The sequence below is a fragment of the Lutjanus erythropterus genome, chromosome 6 (genome assembly GCF_056507025.1).
Source record: "Lutjanus erythropterus isolate fLutEry1 chromosome 6, fLutEry1.hap2, whole genome shotgun sequence".
Taxonomy (NCBI): Eukaryota; Metazoa; Chordata; class Actinopteri; order Lutjaniformes; family Lutjanidae; genus Lutjanus; species Lutjanus erythropterus.
This window is the reverse complement of record NC_139322.1, coordinates 20,870,250-20,879,297: the sequence shown is the minus strand read 5'-3', so window position 1 is coordinate 20,879,297 and position 9,048 is coordinate 20,870,250.

Sequence of the window (9,048 nt, the reverse complement as noted above, 5' to 3'; positions counted from 1 at the left end):
TGTCAAACAACATCCTATGACTTAAAAACTAAAGTGCAACTAATTTTGTAGATTTCAACCACAACATGGTGTGGTGATGTTATCCAGTGTAATTATTCAGTCGCAGAAATGTCTCACCTTGTGAAACTCACAGTGTACATCTCCTGATGTTTGGCTCAAAATGTCACAGTTCATTATAGGTATTAGGCTTTTTTTAAGTGCCCATATTATGCTCATTTTCAAGCTAATACTTTTATTTTGGGTTTCTACTAAAATAGGTTTATATGCTTTCATGTTTGAAAATCATTATTTCTCTCATACAGACCATAGCGGTAGCACCTCTGTCTAAAACTCTATTTTAACGTTCTGTTCTGAACTAGCTGCATATTATGCAAATGTGTTACATAGTGAGGTCACCAAGTAACAGAACAAAGGCTGCACTACAAATTAGATGTTTCAGGCAGGTCAGTCAGAGTTTTTTCTGTGTGAGAAGAACTCCCTTTGGACTTTGCAGATGTTTCACATGCACCACAAGGATATATAACACATGAAAGGAAAGCCAAAAAGCATATTATGGACACTTTAAATTAGATATTCAATTAATTGGCAAACATTTTAAAAAAGAATTTAAAAAAAAACAGTGCACCAGCTAAACAGTTAATGAAGTTTAATGTGTGACATTCTTCCATAATATATATCATAATGAGTAATATCATTTCCATGGGATTTTCCTAGCATATGCATTTACGTCACAGGTGTGACTGACGTGAGACGAGTTTGAATACAGGTTTTCAGACAAATCATTTAATCAGTGTTAATGTAACTCTGCTACAACAACTTCTTCTTCTACAGTTTGTAGTATCTCTGTCAGGTAGGGATTGAATGAGCCTCTTTTCTCACTGCTTAGTGTGGAATCATGATCTCCAGTTACTTTAATCTAAACTCTAAGGATCATGTGACAGAAAGTATGAGTGTGCCTCTTCTCAGAATGTAATGCACTACATGTAAAGACGTATTTATATTTGAGAAAACGTGTCAAAGTGTAAAGAGAGCCATCCTTTTAGGTGCATTTGCTGTTTTAAAGGTCTCCAGTGGCGCAGGGTGTAGAGGGACAGATCTTTTGATCAAATCTCAAGGAGGTGTTAAAGTTTGGCTCACATCTTTGGAAACAGAATAGTTCACAACCACACACTGGTGTCAGCCGCAGTTTGAAAGAAAGACTTATCTTTACTGTTTTTACATAGACTGTGTGGGCTTGCTGCAGTATTTCTACCTCCACGTGAGTTGGGATAAGAATGTGCTTTGGTTCATAAAGCCTTAACCTGAGGAGCACTGATGTATAGGATGTGTACACTACACTTGTAATGGTACTGTTTATAAGCCAAACAAGATAAATAGACTTGTTTTTTGTAAAGATGAACTATCTTTTTTTGTATTTTACCAGCACAGCTAGAAGTGTTACTCTAAACATCATATACAGTATGATGGGTGTTTCGGTTGTATCTTTTCTGACGTATGCAAAATGATGAATGGTACAGACCACACTAAGGTCACCCACAGTGCACTGGGGTAGATTTTTTTTTTTTTTTGCCTGATAACACTAGCGGATTATCCAGCTTACACTTGCTTTTGTTTTCTTTTGTTCTGTGTAACGTTTTTGGTTTTTGGTACATGTGGCTACCAGCATTGTTTTTTTAATAGTAAGTGTTATTTGACTCATGCCCTCTCATGGCAGGATTATCTTTTAACCATGTGGAAGGTGAGAATGATTTGTCTTGATCACGACAGTAAGAGCCAACTGGTTCAGTTTTGAATATCTACTGTGTTCAGCCAAAATGTTTTATCATTTATTTTTCCTGTTTTGTGTACTCTGGTTGGCTGTGCCCCATCATCACTCCTTTGGTTAAGTATGTTTAGTGAATTAAATCTGTTCCCTGATGCTGTACCAATAAATGGTTTGCAGAATCGTGTAGCCTTTAGAGTCTTCGTAGTAACACTTTTCAACTGTTAATTCACTAGTACAGTAAAATTCCATATGTAGTCCCATTTATAATGGTGGCCAGTGGGTTGGGACTGGTATACATTTTTCAAGGGCTGATGCAGATGTTAAGAGAGTAGCTGATGGACGATGCATAGTGTTCACACCAAAACAAGTCCAAATTGCACCGTATTGGGCACTACAGTTCCCTGGGTAACCAGAAATATGCCTGCTTAGTTTGGAGTAGACCAGATTAGTGGTTCTCCAGATAGATGAATTGCATACATGCAGACAGACAGAAATAATTAATGAAATATAGAAATACATTGCGTTATACTGCAGATTTCAGAATGCAACTGGTATTTAAGGAAGAGCTTGGTACAATGGTGAAAAAGGGACTTCAGTTTTTCTCATTGTTTTTCCTCATTTATTTATACAGTTAATCTGAAACGATGGTAAACTCTTGAGTCATTTCGAGGAAGATATACTGAGTTTACTTGGGTTCACCATTTCATTCATTTATTTGTTTATATATAAGACAAGACTACTGTATCCATGACGACAGCTGTTTGACTCCACTTGTCACCGGCTAGCTAGCTGCTATAATGAACAAGATTCGACAGGTGTTCAATTTTAGCTTTGAGGAGTCTGAGGAATTAATTGTATCATGGAGGAGAGGAAACCCCACCTTTGTGGGAACTTCTCTGCACAGTTATTGGGCCAGGATAAGGATTTGAACAGGCACAGCATAGTCAGATTGAAAAGGAATCATCTTGACAAACAAAATATATCCATTAATACACACTCCGGGAAATCATGGGGTTTGAAGAGCCTTTCAGTTATATTTGTGTTCATGTTGACTCTCATCTTCACTGTCATTGCCCTACAGACCTAAAAACAGTGGTTCTGCCACTCCTGGCAGTTATTTTGAATTTAAAACAGTCTATACCATCCTACCATCCTTCAGTTAGGACAGTTCTGTAGTAGCTGAATTCCTATTGTAAGATAAGATAGGATGTTTTCCTAAATGGAGTTAGGAAACAGGATTCTGTGACGCTAAAAATCCTGAATCTCAGCCTAAACCGAGATAAAACAGGATTTCAGTCTTAGGGAGGTTCTGTAATGAGGCCCCAGGGCTCCAAACTAACTTCGAAACCCTCCCAAAACTCATAAGGGGGAGTGCTAAGTTCCTATCAACATTCACACTGACAAGGCTGCCTGCCAGTGTGTCTATGGACTGTTTTTTTTCCTCATGCCACCAGATTAATCAGTCTATCACTAAATTTTAAGTAATACAAGTTATTTGAAAAAAATGTGTTGTTTTTTCCGTTGAATAGGCAGCACTATCAAACGACATCCAGCCCTTGTCCAAATAACCCTTTTCCACAATAGACATTTTGACATGGTACAGAAAAATGGGAAAATTCATTATGGCTGAATTCCATTTAGCTGCTTCAGTCCTTACCTGTGGATTTTTGGACTATGACAAGTCAAAATATCTGCTGTGAAAAGTCTGATTTCTGTATCAGAGACATTCACTGACTTTCTATTCCACAAAGTTACAGTCTTTACTGTCTACTTGGACAGTTTTAAGTACTTTTGTTCTCTCAGATGAACAATGTTGAGGTGTAGTTAACTACATGTAGTTCAATTACTAGTATTAACAATGCAAGATAGTTGGGTGGGAGTTCAATATTGAACTCTTGGTAGCTTTTCCAGTAGTTAACTACTTAAGGTCATGTAGTTTAGGCAGTTAAGATGTAGTTTAACTACTTTTCATTGTGGAGTACTGAGTGCTTTGGCAAACAACAGTTGTGCAAATGAATTACTCTCACTGTCATGCACAGTTTCATGCCACATAGGATGTGATTCACATTTGGTCTGCTAGATGGTGCTGTCACCTCAATTTTAAAGAAGTCACGCACACACACACACAGTCAGTGTGCTTCTTCATATGTCTCACACACACACACACACACACACATATACGTGGTCTTCCTGATACAGTTACATAACCCCATTGGTTACATTTGTTTTCATAGGTCCTTGCTTGTAATCATAAATCAAACAATGCTGTTAAAGTTACGATTCCTCAGTGCTGAAGATAACCTAAAAATAACAGATATAGAAGAGTTAAACAGATAATTATTGTTTTATGTGTTATTTTTGAATTGTTATTGTCTTCTTGGTGGTCCAGAAAAAGTTAACTTGTGAAAAGTTACATGATAATACTGCACTGTTTCTGTAGGGCAAAGGCTGACACTTAACCAACAACAAAGCCTCCGCTATCATATCAGTCCAGATTACATCAGATCTATCTACCAATATATATGCTTTAATATTCAGTCCCACATACTTTTAAAACCTATACACTGCATTGTACAGTATGGGTTTGTGTGCCTCTAAATCCACCTGAAAGCTTAAACTTTTTTGCCATCTTTCAAAGTCATATGTAATAAATTACACTTGTGTGTATGTGCTGGCAAACTTCCTTGACCTGGAAAGTTGTCAACATATACATTGTACAAGTGATAAGAGAACTTTTATTGAGGTCTGACTTAACACACAACTTGCCAATAGCTAATCACAAAGGTGGTGGTGACAATGTTCACTCAGCACAGACAAAAATATTCTTCTTAACACAAATCAAGACTTGAATTTCTTCATGCATCCTGTTGTGTATGTGTGCACATACTTCTCCTGCAAAAGTCAGTGCTGAATTTGGGCCACCGCAGCTGAAAATGTCTGGACTTGTCCCCGTTCTTTTTGGATTTATTGCACTGTATTTTATTAACTTTTAATTAACCAACTCAATACTAACCTTCATCATTATTGTGAAAACAAGCAACCATGACTTATCTTAAAATTTATTGGAGACGCAGCAACTTTTCATCATATGCTTCCTTCAAACTATAAATAAAAGGATTGTAGGAGAGTTTTAACTCTCAAAGAATGCATGCTGGGAAATCTGCTAATATGCTGCTCATGTTTCTTAATAAACTTAATTCAGTGAGTTGATTGAACTCTGTACAAGTGCATTCATTCAACTCAAGTCAGAAGCACTGAAGTTAGAAGAACTCGTGTATAAGATCTAAAATGTTCTTAAAATAATAAAAAAAAAATTACGTTCAATTAACTCTGTGTAACTTTTTACAGCATAAGCTTGAATGAGCACTTTTTTTTTATAGCTTTGGTACTTTTGATACTATCAAATGCCCAAATAATGTAGCACATATTGTTTTAAACATACGGTATTGAAAAAGATTTGAAATATTGACACTTTTGACAGTTTTACCGGCCTCTCAAGCGTGTTGCTGTTCACACTCGCCCTGCATCTACAGTTTGTGAGTGACATTTGGCTTCATACATGTCTCTTGTCAAAGTTATGAACAACCTGTACATCTGTTCACTTCCACACACTCAGACTTGTGGCCCTTTTCTTGGCAGACATTAGTCAGAGTGTTATCTGTCTGCGAAGGCTCAACTTACAAATGCCATGCTGCCAAAAACTGCCAGTGGTGAGCAGTGACACATGCACACACACACAAAGACCTCAGGCTGGGTGTGGTACTTACCACATGAGCCTACCAGCATCGCAGCAGTGCCAGAATATAACTAGCATAGTTAACAGGTTGCTCATGGCCGTATCTCACTTTAAATCAGGTAAGTATCAAGTCACACTGATAGGAGTTTAGTTTCACTCGGTAGTCACTCTAAAATCTCTTTAGTCTGGTTTAAATACTACATGTGATTTGTCTCTTTTTCAGTCTGGCCTGCAGCCAACAATAACTAACTTGTGTTGCGTCTATACTATCGTCTGCATGGATGAATTTACACCCAGTAGACCAAACAAAAAATGTCTGACTCAAGATCCTTCCTCTCTTAGATAAATATAAATACATACTCCAAATGGGGCTTAGTTTTATCTACAGCCACATTAGCTTACATGTCATAAACACACATTCACATCAAACATTTCATTTATTACCTTGGCAGTGCTGAGGCGAAGGGTGTGGTGGGAAAGTGTCACCTGTAGAAACTTTGCCAAAACAATCCGGTTATGCAGAGAGCGTGTCCTCGTCATTTCCCCCCCTCTCTGCTTTCTGTTTTTCTTCACCTTGTCCATGTCTGTCCTTCTCTGTCTAATTCTTCCGTTTCTTTTTCTCTCTCCCCAGGTTCATTTATACTTGGTCATGCCCTGACCTGTCCTCCACAATTTGCCTAGATACAAACCACATAGTAAAAAGTAGTCAAGCTTAATCTAACTCAGAGATCATACCTTACACACAGGTTCATCAAAATTTTAGCTATTTTCTAGTACTGGTGATGTCAGGAGAATCTGACACAGACATGCAGAGCTATTTGAAGTTAAAGGGACAGTTCATCCCAAAATCCTGGCCAGAAATCATGACCGAGTTACTCAAGACAGTCCACAGACCTTTATGTGACCAGTTTCATGTGGGAACTACTTCCTAAAGTAGAATCTGCCACGACTCAACTAAACTCAATGCAAACTTTATTCATATAGCAAACACATATACACAGAGCAACACGATGTGCTTTACATTAAGTGATAATACACACAACAATCATAAAAATGCAAGTAGAGAAATGAGATAAATATGCACATCAAAAAGTGTGCAGTTCTGCAAAAGTCTATAAATGTCAAAGATATACAGAGCACAGTAGTTCCTGCATGAAATTGCTTTTTGGGTCTTTTGGGGAGGTTTTTGGTGCTTTGAGCACCAGAAGCTGAGCGTCATCTACTACCATTATATTGGAGAGAAGACAGCTGGTATCTCCAAAACCCGGCAACTCACACCAAAACAATCTGGATGGATAAATAGCACTGCAGGCCAGAGGAAGATTATGTAATTTTTTTTTATTTGTGGGAGAACTCTCCCTTCAATGCTATGATGATCTAGTTCAGTGTCTTTCTTTGCATTTGATGAAAAATATTCTGTGCACTTAACCTATTCATTTTTGTAAAATCAAAGTCTTCAAAAAATATTTTTTTATTCAAAAAAGATGGCAACAAGAAATAAATGAGAAAAGTTCTGATAATTAGATAAACAAAACCATTAAAAAACATGGAATAAAAAGTACAATATTTCTCTTTGAAATGTTTAGAGGCAATCAGCAGCTCCATAGCTTGCTCTGTCAGTCGGTTGGTTGGTCTGTCGTTTGGTCCACATTTCTCCGCCCTTTGCAGCCATGGTCTACACCCTAAAACGCTGAAATTTGGCGTGTAGACTCAAGTGTATATGCTTTTGTGAAGGTATGTGTTTGGGCTCATGCCTTTGGGCTAAACAGGGGCGTTGTAATGGGAGTGGCCTCACACCACAAGACATATAACTTCCAAATGGATTCACAGACTTGTCTAAGGTTTTGTGGACAGGTTGGCCGTGAGCCAAAGGACAGCTGATTAATTGTTCATGCTAACTGGCAAAAAACTGGTTTGGCAGTGGGAATGGGCTGTAACAAAAAAGGTGCAAAACCTCTAAACAGTTTCACGTAACCTTCCTGTAGTGTTAGGGTCGACACTGACTTGTTTTTAGGTTTTAAATAAAAATAAAAGTACTACATAAATTTGTTTAATGGATCAAGATGTTTTTGACTTTGACTTTTCGACTTTGACTTTGACTTTTCGACTTTGTCAGTTCTATTTAAACAAAATAAAATAAAATAAATCAATTTTACTAAATTATAAAATGCTCTGGTGAAAATTATGGCCTTTGTGTTGTTAGTTATAATATAAGATTATAAAACAATAAGAAGTGCCAAAACTGAAATGATAAACATGCTATCAGCCAACAGCCCACAGCCAGCTGTTCCTCCAACCACTTGAGCTTCAGTTAGGGGCTTCTCTCTTTGCCTGTTTGACCAAACAGAGACGGACATGTCCAGGTACGTAAGGCCAATTCAGTTTAGGGTTGGTGACTTGCAGGGTACACATCTCCAGTTTACAGCATGTAACAATGAGAAGAAGATTTACTGTAAGGACAGAAAGACAAACACATTGTGCTTCACCTGCAAAAAATATCTCGCAAAGAACACACTAAAAGTGTCACTTTTTGCATCTAAAAATACACAGGTACACATGCATGTTCTTGCACATAAGAGTTTTTATGGAACTAGTACTTGATTTCTGTTGGTTTGATTTGCTTGATTGGTTGTTGTTTGTTTGACCTTGCAAATCTACATTTTGTATTTTTACTAGTTCTGCGGGGCGGCACGGTGGTACAGCGGTTAGCACTACTGTCTCACAGCAAGAAGGTCCTGAGTTTGAATGGATGGCTGGGTCAGGGCCTCTCTGTGCAGAGTTTGCATGTTCTCCCCGTGTCTGCGTGGGTTCTCTCCAGGTTCTCCGGCTTCCTCCCACAGTCCAAACACATGCATGCTAGGTTAAGAGTGCAAGACTGGTGCAGATTGCAGATCTCCACCAGGCAACCTCAAAAGTATATTTGGATTTAATTACATTTTTTCCCCAGTAACTGTAATGGATTACTGATTAAATTTGTTTTGTAATTTGATTACATTTAACTAGTTACATGTAATGAGTAACAAATAAGTAGTTACATGTAACTAGTTACTCTCCAACACTGCTAGTACCCTATTAGACATTTGTGATATTTATGCCATAATTAACGTATATACTTTTAACGTTTTTAACGCCATCTGAGCCCATCGGCGTTGAAGCAGAAGAGTAAAAGTGAATAAAAGTTAAATACTTTAGCTCCTCGGATGTAGACACTTAAGTTGCCAAACTACACTAAATTACATTCCACCACTGCTGAGGTGAAACAATAAATGCTGCAGGCCATACAGTGAGTTTTTTACTTGGAATATTTCCTCAACAGTATTTGTTAGTCCCCTCCTCTTGCTCCACAGTTGTGAGCTGTGAACGTGTGTCTGTGTGCCTCTGCTCCTCCCTGCGCTCCACACCTGCCTGTGAACTTTCCCTGGTCGGCCCCACCTCGACGGGGCGCGGTCCGGAGGGTGGAGTCCACCGCCGTGGCTCTGGGAACATCTTGGTTTATCTGCACACTTGGCACCGGCCGCCGCTGTCGTCGAGTCGAGCTCCTCTGGGT